This window comes from Mandrillus leucophaeus, unplaced genomic scaffold (assembly GCF_000951045.1).
Source record: "Mandrillus leucophaeus isolate KB7577 unplaced genomic scaffold, Mleu.le_1.0 Scaffold1914, whole genome shotgun sequence".
In the NCBI taxonomy this organism is placed as follows: domain Eukaryota; kingdom Metazoa; phylum Chordata; class Mammalia; order Primates; family Cercopithecidae; genus Mandrillus; species Mandrillus leucophaeus.
The window spans coordinates 19,984-33,222 of NW_012101937.1; the positions used below are offsets into that span (position 1 = coordinate 19,984).

The 13,239-nt window shown below is 41.3% G+C and overlaps 2 pseudogenes across 1 annotated transcript; both read right to left on the minus strand.

Annotated features, from left to right (window-relative positions):
* Positions 1–3,607: 3,607 nt before the first annotated feature.
* Positions 3,608–4,527, minus strand: LOC105538413 (annotated as a pseudogene).
* A 5,741-nt stretch (positions 4,528–10,268) lies between these two features.
* LOC105538415 lies at positions 10,269–10,690 on the minus strand (annotated as a pseudogene). The gene has a single exon (XR_001005896.1). The product of XR_001005896.1 is annotated as a 60S ribosomal protein L35a pseudogene (transcript).
* Between the last annotated feature and the right edge of the window lie 2,549 nt (positions 10,691–13,239).

Below are 13,239 nucleotides of genomic sequence, written 5' to 3' on the forward strand. Positions count from 1 at the left end.
CCTAACCAGCTGGGCCCCAGGCTTAACTTCTATAAGTACAGGGGCTTGGTTGACTGCCAACCCTGGATGGTTGTCTTACACCCACACTCTTGGCCACCGCTTAGCCAGAGCTTGTCTTATCTCTTGGCCCAGCTCTGTTAAGAAAAGTCTCCATTCTTCCTCTCGGGGGAACGTAAGGGTCATAATGACTCCCATTCCGGGTACCTTTAGCACAAAGAGTCATACTCTGTAAAAGAGATAGTGGCTCTCAGCTTCCTAAGCAAGTTCCTTCCCAATAAGGGCATGGGACAGTCAGGCGTGTACAAAAACTGATGAATCACTTTATGTCCTCCTACAGTTCAAGTCTGAGGAAAGCAGAAAGCTTGCTTTGCTGAAAACCCCGTGTCTCCAATTATGTCAATAGTCTTTTTGGATAAGGGGCGACCAGGGCAGTTACTACCGAATGTTCAGCACCGGTATCTACAAGAAAATCAATGTCTTTACCCCCGACTGTCATCCTCACCATAGGCTGTTTAGGGGCACTTGAGCTCGGTCCCCCTCATTCCAAGAACCCTCCTGCCAGGTTGAGCAGGGCCCCTTCCTCCTTGTCTGGGGCCTCCTGCTCTGAGTCATCTTGTTTTCCTTTTAGCTGAGGGCATTTCTTCTTGCAGTGTCCTATTTCTTTACAATAAGCACACTGGTTATGCTGCAAGCTCTGACAGACATGCTGAGTTTCTATCCCAGGGCTCCCCTTCCCTTGCCTCTTTGGGGGACCCCTCTGATTGCTGCAGCTAACAGGTTGGCATTTCACCAGGCCTGACGTTCATTCTCTTTGCGATATTCCTTATGGCTTACTGCATCCCTGTTTACAAACACCTAGTTAGCTATTTCTAATAACTGTGATGTATTCATCCCTGCAAACCCAGTCTGTTTCTGCAGTTTTCTTCTAATATCTTCTGCATGTTGACTAACTACAGCCATGTTAATCATGTGCTGATTTTCAGGGCTGTCGGGATCAAAGGGAGTATACATACGATAGGCCTCACACAGTCGCTCATGAAATTGTGCTGGACTTTCTTTTCCCTGAATGACCTCGGAGATCTTGTTAATGTTTGTGGCCTTCTGTGCTCCCCTTTTTAATCCTTCCAAGACAGCTTCCCTGTATCGGTTTAGCCTTTGCATGTCCTCGCTTTCATTTGGGTCCCACTGGGTGTCAGTTCCTGGTAACTGGGTCCTTACATACTCTTGGGGTTTTGGTAATCAGCCGGTGCAAGTTCATCTAGCCACATAGTTGCTGCTTGGAGCACTCTAAGTATTTCCTCTGTGTTAAAGAGGAACATGAGCAACTGGTGGCAATCAGCCCAAATGGGGTTATGGGTCTGGAAAATAGTTTGGAGCAAATGAATTAGAGCTTGTGGCTTTTCAGTATAGGACGAGGTATTGATTTTCCAGTTGAGAAGGTCGGCAGAGGTGAAGGGCTGGTACACAAAAACACGCCTCTCCACCATGTGACCATCCTCATCTATTCCAGTATACCGCTGCTCTCTCAGGCATTTGTATCCCAGTTTTGGGTCGTAAATGAGCTGCCAAGGGAGAGGTTTCTCCCCAGGCTTCACCTCCTCTCTTGTCAACTCTGGGTGACCTAGGGATATGTTTGTCTTGCAAAGGCACAAGCACTGTGGGCTCAAGAGTGGGGAGCCTCTCTCTCTGGTAAGGGAAGGGCACCACTGGGATCACTGGTGCCATCTCCTGTAATGGATCTTCTGATGTTGGGTCAAACAGAATTGCAGGAGTTGATTTTCCTCAGCGGGTAGAGTAGGATCCTTCCTTTGCTATCTGTCCCTTTGCTACTGGCACTGCTGCTGCCTGCCCTCTTAGCCACTGTGGGGGGTCTAACACCAGCTGTAACCAAGTGTCTATGTGTGGGAACTGGTCTGAGTGTCCTGACTTACCAGTTACCTTGTGCCATACTTTAGAAACAAGGGACTTATCCAGGCTTCCTTCTGATGGCCAACCCACTTCTAATGTTGGTCAATCTATTTCACACAAAGTTCTAAGTTTTCCTGGCATCATAGTAACCCCATAGTCTCCATTAAATTCCTTCCTAAAATTTTTCGACATAGTTCCTAACAGAGTGGGCTTACTTTGTGTTTGACCCATGTTTCCTTGAGAAAAAACACCACACTCACACGGGGTGCAGACCACAGAGCAAAGAATGGGTGAAAAAGGCACACACACACTATTTCAGTTTACACCAAACCAGAATCAAAACGAAAATCAGAGTATCTGGAAATCCAAGCCAGGTCAAAACCAAAACCAAAGTATCAAGCAATTCAAGCGAAGTCAAAAACAAAAACCAAAGTGCCGGTGCAGGCACACCGTGGGTGATCAGGCCATGCTTCCACTCAAATGGAGTGGGCAAGTTCCAAAGACCAGTCTTACCAAGTTTCAGATGTCCAGACTTAAAATGCCAGTTCCTTCCTGGTGTTCAGCCACTGTGTTGATCCTCCACTGGGGCCTGCTGTGCACTGCTCTGAAGAGGCGTTCCACTGGGGCAATTGCCTACACAGGAGCGCTCTCACGATCTGTGTTGCTCAAGCTGGCTAGAGTCCCCCGCAGGGATGCTCCACAGGGCAGGCCTAAGCCGCCTAAGGGGCTGCCTCGACCGTCCGTCCATTAATCACCTCGCTTCCCAGTCAGGGAACCAAGAAATGTAGCAGGATGAGCTGCAGACAAAACTCCTCAGACACTGGATTAAAGAAGGAAGAGGTTTTTATTTGGCGGGGAGCATTGGCAGACTTGCATCTTAAGAGCCAAGCTCCCCAAAAAAGAAATTCCTAGCCCTTTTAAGGGCTTACAACTCTAAGGGGTCCATGTGAAAAGGTCATGATAGATCAAGTAAGTGTGAGGAATGTGACTGGGGGCTACATACATCAGCTAACAGAACAAAAAGTTTTACAGTGCTTTCTCATTCACTGTCTGGAATTTACAGATAACACCAGTAGTTTTGGTTAGGGGTTAATATTTATTATTATTATTATTATTATTATTATTATTATTACTATTGTGATTCTACCACCAGGGCCAGGTGGTGGCGCCAAGGTCATCTAGCTATTTATCTTACTTCTGTTTCTTTCCAACTTTTTGCTTTCTCCCTTTTCTCCTGTTTTATAAACTAGGGAAAAGGGGAGGTGAGGGAGAAGCTGGGAAGGACAACAGGAGAAGTGTTGGTCGTTCTGGTCTCGAACTCTTGACTTCAAGTGATCTGCCTGCCTTGGCCTTTCAAAGTGCTGGGATTACAGGCATGAGCCACTGCCTGGCCAATATATTCTAACCAACCACAGGAAACAGTTTGGCATCAGGAAAGCAACAAGGATTACACATATTATTTTATAAACCAGCAAACAAAAGTTTAAAACAGTTCTGAAAATGAAGTTAGCTGTCTTGAGTCAAAGGAATAAAAAAAAAAAAGAGTCAGTTTTGACCACTTATAATCTCTGACCTTTGTGGAGCTGGTAAGAATCTGTGTTGTAGTGCAGCTGCATGCAGTACAGTCAGGCAATTTTGTTTTTTTCACTTGGGTTCACATTGCAAATTGACTGCTGTGAGAAAAGGATGGAGGCAAATTTTAGCAGCAACCTCCATCTGACTGCTTGACAGGGGTGATCTGAATTTTAACATTGGACTTCTCAGCACCACCAGTTATTGCTCCAGGACCCATTCACTTTTTTAATATTTTTGAAATGGAGTCTCATTCTGTTGCCCAGGCTGGAGTGCAGTGGCTTGATCTCGGCTCACTGCAACCTCTGCCTCGCAGGTTCCTGCAATTCTCTGGCCTCAGCCTTCCGAATAGCTGTGACTAGAGGTGTGTGGCACCATGCCCAGCTAATTTTTATATTTTTTAGTAGAGATGGGGTTTCACCATATTGGCCAGGCTGGTCTCAAACTCAACATTGTGATTCACCCACCTCGGCCTCCTAAAGTGCTTGGATTACTGGCGTGAGCCACCACGCCTGGCTGACCCAATCACTTTTTAATCTCAGCTGCCATCATCATGAAAGACTGTTCTACATTCGTTGCATTCTTAGCACTGGTTTCCAAAAATGGAATTCCAAGGGAATCAGCAAATTCCTTTGCTGTTGTCTAGTCTACTACTTTCTTTGTAGCCAGATCACATTTGTTCCCTACCAACAATTTGTTGACATTTTCACTGGCATAACAATCTATTTCCTGCAGACACTGTTTAATATTATTGAAGGACTCTTGGTCTTTCACATCATACACAACTATGATGCCATGGACTCTTCTGTAATAACTGGAGGCGATTGTTCAAAATCTTTCCTGGAATGCTGTGTCCCATATTTGAAGGATGATTGTTTTCCTGTCCAGCTCTATAGTTCTTATTTTGAAATCCACACCAATTGTGCTGATGTAGCTTTCTGTATACGTATCATCTGCAAACCTAAGGAGGCAAGACTTTCCAATCTCAGAGTCACCAATCAGAAGTAACTTGAGTAAATAATCATATTCGGGATTCATGTTGGACATGTCACTGCTGCTGTTGCCATCACTACTGCCACCCTTGTTGCTGCAGCCACTGCCTTGACACTCCGTGCCACAGGTAATTGAAGGAAAGGAATGAGATAGGCTATTCCCGGATAGCAAATGTCCTCCCCCACTCCATATCCTAGAACATCCCCTAGAACTGCTCCTTTAGATTAGTAAAATCCATGAGCTTATAGACATACACATGTATTTTGCTGGAGAGCTGGTTATTAAACATTTACTACCACACTACTGCTCAGAGTCTCTCATTCTGTCTCCGTAATGGATCACCTACTATGCTTTAAAGACCTGTTTCCTTGCCTGTATCCCACTCAGGGTTGTTGCTCTCTGTGGGGAGGGTTATCTGTAGCTCATCTTGTTCACCTATGGAACCCCAATCACTAGCACAGGGACCAGGGCTCAGGAATTATTCAGTGAATCCCCGTTTAATGGATATGCTAATGCAAAAATCTTCCAGGTCCAATGGGAAGGCCCGAGTTCCTGCCCTCTGTCAGTCCGTGAAGCAGAGGTGGCCACTGAACCATGGGGTCCCGTGTGACTTCTCCTAGGGTGGGCAGACAGTACAGTATTTTTCTTATCCATACTCCTCTCTTCAGATCCAAGGAACACCTCAGTACTGAATGGGGCCCCCTGGCTGTGCTGTCTCACCTGCAACCTGAGGGTTGTGAGCCACCAGGAGTGTGAGAATTTAGGATGCTGAGTACACACAGGGAGTAAAGGTAGATAGGTGGGGATGGGATACAGCCAGGCACAGGGTCAGGCTGCAAGCCTCTTGAGGGCAGGGGGCAGATCTCATTACTATCCTTTCCCCAGCACCTGCCTTGACCATGGCCAACACAGCCCTGCAAGACCACACCCCCATCCTGATCTGCTCACCTCTTCTGATCTCATCTCCTCCCCCTCCCACCCTTCACTGCTCCAGTTCTCCTGACTCACTGCTGTTCCTGCAGCAGCTCATGCATCCTCCCCTCAGGGTTTTTGCACCACCATTCCCTTTACCTAGGTCCCTCTTCTCCAGAAATTGACATGGCCTGCTATTGAAGTCAGGTCTGTGTCCAAATCCCACCTGCTCAGAGAGGCTGTCACTATCCAGCCTGCCCTGCCTTCCTTATCCTGCTTAACTTTTCCTCATAGCACTTTTTGCCTTCTGGGGGATCAGGCATTTGTTTATTTTCTGTCTCTTCCCATGAAATTGTAAATTCCATTAGAGCAGGATTCTTTCTGTTCTTTTCCTTGCTCTGTCTCCACGATCTGGAACAATTTTGGTGTATGTACTGTCATTGCTTAATGAGTGTCTGCTGACTCACACAGCCTAAGAGTAAAAAGGATGTGTTGTCAGATAAACTCAGTACCATATACAGCTCTCGGGTCTCTGAAATCTAATCTGGTCCCAGTCTGTGTTGTTCCCTGGCTGGTAATCTGAAATCCTATATAGCTTTTCTTACTTCTCTAGAGTTAGCTCCCCAGCCCATTGGAAAGTGTCACCTCTTCTCCAGAGGAGCCTGAAACTCCATAACCATGGCCAGACAGCACACCCAAGTGACACCACCAGGCAAGCCAGCAATCCAGAGCAGCCCTGAGGCTAGGGATAGACATTGGATGACCACACTCAGCCTGGAGAGGTATTCTATCTGACCTGCAGATGTCTTTATTAGGTTGGTGCAAAAGGAATTGCTGTTTTTGCTATTACAAGTAATTGGCAACCAGGATCGATGGCTCATGCCCTTAATCCCAGCATTTTGGGAGGCGGAGGTGTGTGGATCACCTGAGTTCGGGAGTTCCAGACCAACCTGGGCAACATGGTAAAACGCCATCTCTACTAAAAATACAAAACTTAGCTGCACATGGTGGCACAGGTCTGTAATCGCAGCTACTCGGGAGGCTGAGGCAGGAGAATTGCTTGAACCTGGTAGGTGGAGGTTGCAGTGAGCCGAGATCATGCCACTGAACTCTAGCCTGGGTGACAGAGTGAGACTCCATCTCAAACAAAACAAAACAAAAAAAGTAATTGCCAAAAGATGCAATTGCTTTTGTACCAGCCTAATACTTTAAAAAGTAAACCAACATTCAGAAATCAAGATACTTCACAGAAAAGTCCAGAAGATCTGGCAACCATGGGCCTGCCTCCTAGCATGGTACAATCCCTGAGCTGAGAACTGGCCTTGTTATACCTGGGGCTCTCTAACTTGCTGTGGTCCTCACAGTCTTGAAATATTTGCTTTGGTGGTGCTGGAAATAAAGCACACACGGTTCTTCATTCTATCTGTGGGGCTTCAGCAAGGTTCTGAATTTCTCTGTACCATTTCCTCTATACAATGGAGTCACCAGTGTCCCACATATGACACATAGTACACAAGTATGCACAATTATTATTTATCAACTAAAAAAGAAAGTACAATGGAAAAACTGCTGGAAATGGGTCCCAACTAATAAAAAAAATGATAATTTCCCAAGTCTTGCCCTGGTGATCTAGGGAAAGACTTTGAAAGTAATTTTAATTTTACCTGGAGAGAGAGTAAGAATTTATAGGAAACAGAAATACACCCTGGAAGATTATTTCTTTCAGTCAAGTGAATCTCATCTGTTGGGGAATGTTGAGGGGGTGATTAGATGTCAATGGTGGTGTGTGGAAAAGAAGATTTGAGGGAAGCAACAGCATCCCAGGATCTGATTGAAGAAGAGCCCGCCAGGTCTTCATCCATCTTCAGAAATGAGTTTAGTGAGAGCCCTAGTGTGGCCCTACAGACTTCTCTGCTGCTGAACTGCACATTCTTTTTTTTTGCATATGGGAGAATCATGTGTTGTAAACTCATGTAACACTATTCTGCTTAGAGCATTTGCATCTCTGTGCCCTAGAATCCAGATGAAGCCTCACCTGTTAAACTCTTGCTTTTTTATGTTTCAGAGTGTAATATTTCAAACAAAATTAGGTAAGAACTCTAACATTTTCTTAATTTTACAAGGGGAGCAGAGTTGTCCTCAGATCAGTATATACCTGGCAGACCACATCAAGCAGCTCTGGAATCTGACTGCCATTTTGGGGGCCACTGCAGGACGGCTGTGTGCTCAGGGCCAATGGCCATTCCGAGTTCCCAGAAACTGACGTGCGAAACTGTATCAGGTTGGATGTACCACTCGGTGGACAGGGCTGCAAAAGAAACCAGCTGGTGAGTCACTTATACCACTTACCATCCTGAGGGCTCCTTTCAGTCAGGGCTTTGGAAGTGAGTCTCATATTGTGAGTTCAGGAAAACCCAAAGTTGTTTGTTTTCTATAAGCTTTTTCTCAGGAAACCATTTATGGACTCTTTTACTGACTATTTGCAGTGTATTCCTCATGTCCAGTAATGGAGATATCAGCTATCTCCAAAATGTTTTACAAACACAGGATTCATAAGGTTCCATTGACCAAAGATGTACTTAATTACTGTAACATTGGGCCTTCAGGATAAATGTTAGACTTAAATTGTTTCTTATAAAATCCTGGTGTTTGCTAAATTCTAGTGTTTTGAACATAAAAGTCATGGAACTGTTTTATATAACAGTAAAAAATTATTTATATATTTTATAATAGTGTTTTCATTATTTTATTTATTTATTTTGAGACTGAATCTCACTCTTTTGCCCAGGCTGGAGTGCAGTGGCATGATCTCAGCTCACTGCAACCTCTACCTCCCCGGGTTCAAGCAATTCAAGTCAGGCTGGCCTCAAACTCTTGACCTTGTGATCTGCCTACCTCGGCCTCCCAAAGTGGTGGGATTACAGGCATGAGTCATGGCACCAAGGCTTTTCATTATTTTTTCTTTTTCTGTTTTAAAATAGGTACTAAATTTCTACAAACTAACAATATGATACATTTACCTTAAAATACTACCAGAATGATTGAAGTTGATAGTTGAAAATGAAGGATAAGAAAATAAGAATTGCAGAAGCCTTGTGACTGATATTTATCATTAATGTTATCATATAATTATCGATAACTTCATTAAAACTTTTAATTTCCATAATACATTTTAACTAAAGAATTTAATACTTTTTATGAAAAGCTTTATACACTCCATATTAATTAATGTTTTACAATGAAAATAAGTAAAACACCTTCTCACATGTTTTATCAATGCATTTTGGAGTACAGCATTGAATGTGGGTGTTGAAATTGGTTATAAATGAAGGTGTATCTTTATAATTGTCTGTAGGCTACTCTAAAAGTACCTGACACTATAGACAGACGTGCCATTAATATACTTTAATATTTATTCTCCTAGTCATATTTGATAAGGGATATTTTTAAATCCATGATGAAATTATTACAGGTTTCTAACAATCTGTGACTCAGAGAGCTTTAATAAAGTACTAATATTTACTTCACATTTCTCACCTAACAAAACTAACCAGATGCTGTTAATATCTTTTACAAACTTCAATTTTTCTTTGTTTTAACTAATCACAATGAACATTATTATTTTATACCTATACCTTTGCCTCTTCCTCTTCTTTCTTTCTTTTCTTTTTTTTTTTTTTTTTTTTTTTTTTTTTTTTTATCATGATGGAGTTTCTCTCTTCTTGCCCAGGCTGGAGTGCAATGGCACAATCTCGGCTCACTGCAACCTCCACCTTCCTGCTTCAAGAGTTCTCCTGCCCCAGTCTCCCGAATTGCTGGAATTGGAGTTGCCCACCTCCATGCCTGGCTAATTTTTTGCATTTTTAGTAGAGACAGCGTTTCACTATGTTGGCCAGGCTGGTCTCGAACTCCCGACTTTGTGATCCACCCACCTTGGTCTCCCAAAGTGCTGGGATTACAGGCATGAGCCACTGTGCTCACCTTCTCTTCTTTCTTTAATCTTCATTGAGGTGCACTTTAAATAGGTTTGGTCTTCAGAGCCTCTCACTTGGGTTTCTTAAAATCAATAGTACACACTATTTTTTGGCATATTTACTTTTGAAGGTCTCTATTGGGATATAATTTATGTAATATAAAAATCACAGGTTATAAACGTACAATTCCAGGTTTTTAAAGTAGACTTACAGAGTACCATAGTCACAATCTAATTTTGAAATATTTCTCACACTCTGGAAAAGAATTTCCTATCTGTATTTACCCCTCTTTATTATCTTTGCCCTAGAAAATTATTAATCCGTCTTCTGTCTTCATATATGGTATTTTTATTGAAATTTGTTTTATGTAAAATTATAAATTATCTGGTCTTTTGGGTCTGGTTTCTTTCACTTACATTGACGGTTTTGAGGCTGTATCCTATTTCAGCAGGTATCATTACTTCATTTCCTTTGGTTGACAAATGGGATTCTATTGCATGAACATACCACCTATTGTTTTTTATTATATTGTTTGATGACTATTTGGGTTGTACTGTCTTTAGGCTATTAGAAATACTGCTGATATGATCATTTGTGTATGATTTTTTGTGTAACAATAGGTTTTTATTTTTATTTTTTTTGAGTACTTATGAGTGAGTGGAATTTCTGGGTCATACGATGATTCTATTTATGATATTTTGAAAATTTGTCAAATTGTTTTAAAAAGTGGCTGGTTTTTACACTCTCACATACAATTTATGAGTTTTCCATATTCTTTATGTCTTAGACAATCCTTGTTATTGTCTTTTTGTCATAGCTATTCTAATAAGTGTTAATTATCTCATTGAGGTTTTGATTTGCATTTTCCTAATAAGTAAAAATATTTTCACATTTTTTTTTCCAAGAGCACAAATACACGTTTATTTATTGATTTTTCGTTAGTTTAAATCCTTGAGGGGTACAGCATCACTCGGATTCTGTGTCCAATGGCCTTAGCAGGAAGATTGCTTCGGAATTTGGCAGGAACCATGCCACTGTTTCCATGGGCCCGAATTACCTTTCCCCAGATGACTCTGGTTTTATTTGGTTTGCCGCCTGGAGTCACTGTGTCGTTCTTTGCTTTGTATACATAAGCGCATCTCTTGCCCAAATAGAATTCTGTTTCATCTCGGACATAAACACCTTGAATTTTAAGAAGAGTTGTGTGCTCCCTGTGGTTCCGGAGACCCTGCTTACAGCCGGCAAAAATGACCCTGGACCACAGCCTTCCAGACATAGTTCCTTTTAGAAGTCCCGTTCCCAGCAGGCCTCCACAGGAGCCAAGATGGCGGGAAGAGCATTTCCACATATTTTTATGTTGATTGACAATTTGTATATATTCTTTGTAGAAATTTTTTGTTCAAGTTCTTTGCATAATTTTCAAATATATCAATTGTCCCATTTATTATTGACTTTGTAAGATGTCTCTACATATTCTGGGTAGTAGTCTAAATCAGATATATAATTTCAAATATTTTCTCTCAGTGACTTTTCTCTTTATTTTTTATGGTGTTGTCTGAGGAATGAAAGCTTTTAACTTTGAGAAAATACAATTCATCGTTTTTCCTTTTCTTGATGGTGCTTTTGGTACAAAACATAAAAATCATTATGTAATCTGAAATTTACTCCAGTCTTTTTCTGAGAATTATATAGTTTTGGCTTATACATTTAGGTATATGGTCAATTTTAGGTATGTTTTTGTGATTTTAGGGATCCAAGTTTCTTTTTTTTGCCTGTGAATACCTAATTTCCCCAACAATATTTGTTGAAAAGACTGTTCTGTCCTCATGGAAATTTCTAGACATCTTTATCAAAATCTATTTACCATAAATATAAGATCGTATTTCCACATTTTAAAATCAAGTTCATTGAATTACATGAATATATCTTTATGCTACTAGCAAATTTTCTTGAATACTGTAACTTTGTAGCGAGAATTGTTATTGAAAAGTGTGAAACAGGCTGGGTGCAGTAGCTCACACCTGTAATCTCAGCAATTTGGGAGGCTGAGTTGGGCAGATCACCTGAGGTGAGGAGTTTGAGACCAGCCTGACCAACATGGAGAAACCTCATCTCTACTAAAAATACAAAATTAGCCAGGCGTGGTGGCGCATGCCTGCAATCCCATCTGCTCAGGAGGCTGAGGCAGGAAAACTGCTTGAATCGAAGAGGCAGAGGTTGCAGTGAGTCAGGTTCACGTCACTGCACTCCAACCTGGGTGACAAGCACAAAACTCCGTCTCAAGAAAAACTAAACTAAAATGAAAAAAACAACAACAACCAAAAAGAAAAGTGTCAGCCATCAAATTTTAGGTTTTTTCAATATTGTTCTGGTATTCAGTTTCCTTTGCATTTTCATATAACATTTAAGGTGAGATGGTCGACTTTTATAAAACTACAGTTCAGAATTTCAAAGAATTGCATAAATTTCTAGGTCAATTTGAGAAGTAATGTGAAATTACTAATATTACATATTTGAACATTGGATGTTGTTTTACTTTCAGTTTTATTGGCTTGTTTTATTATTTTAATTTTTTTATGACTTTTTTTCCAGTATAAAAGATTTGCACTTTTTTGTTAAGTTTATTCCTGTTATCTTCTGATGACATAATGAGTGGAATTTAAAACTTTTTAGATTACATATAACTGGTATGTAAAAGTGTGATTTAATTTTGTATCTTAATCTTGTATCTTTTGATCTCACTGAACTCGTTCTACTGGATTTTAGTTAAGTGTGATTTAATTTTGTATCTTAATCTTGTATCTTTTGATTTCACTGAACTCGTTCTACTGGATTTTAGTTAATTTCTTACAGCTTTTTATATAGAAGCTTATGAAACTTGCAATAAAAATGAGTTCAGGGTAATACTATCAGCTTGAGTTGAATAAAGTGGTCAAAGCGGACATTCTTGTCTCATTTGCAGTTATAGATAAACATCCAGTCTTTCCACATATATATATATATATATTTGTGTATATATATATAATTATGAGATGAAGTTTCACTCTTGTTGCCCAGGATGGAGTGCAATGGCGCGATCCCGGCTCACTGCAACCTCCGCCTGCTGGATTTAAGCAATTCTCCTGCCTCAGCCTCCTGAGTACGGGGATTACAGGCGTGCACCACAATGCCTGGCTAATTTTTGTATTACTATTAGAGAAAGGGTTTCATCATGTTGGCCAGGCTGGCCTCAAAGTCCTGACCTCAGGTGATCCACCCGCCTTGGCCTCCCAAAGTGCTGGGATTACACACCTGAGCTATCACGAAGGCCAGTCGTTCAATATTAAGTAAAACATTAGCTGGAGATTTCTCTATAAGTGCTCCTTAGCAGTTCTGGAAAGTTTCTTAGTTGTTAAGGGTTTTATAATGAATGAGTGTTGTATTCATTACAGGCTTTCCCATGTCTATTGAAAGACTGTTTTGTTTTCTTTATTCTATTAATATTGTGTATTGCATTGATTTATTTTTGAAGGTTAAGTAAACATGGCATTTGTGAAACAGTTTCTTTGGTTGTAGTATGTAATTATTGTTATATATTGCTGGATTCAATTTGCTAGTTCTTTTTGAGTATTCGTCAGGGATAATTATCCAGATAATTCTTTACATATGATGCCTTATTCTGATTTTGGTATAATAATACTGGCCCGGCCGGGTGCAGTGCCTCATGCCTGTAATCCCAGCACTTTAGGAGGTTGAGGCAGGTGGATCACCTGAGGTCAGGAGTTTGAGACCAGCCTGACCAACATGGAGAAACCCTGTCTCTACTAAAAATACAAAATTAGCTGGGCATGGTGGCACATGCCTGTAATCCCAGCTATTCTGGAGGCTGAGGCAGGAGAAT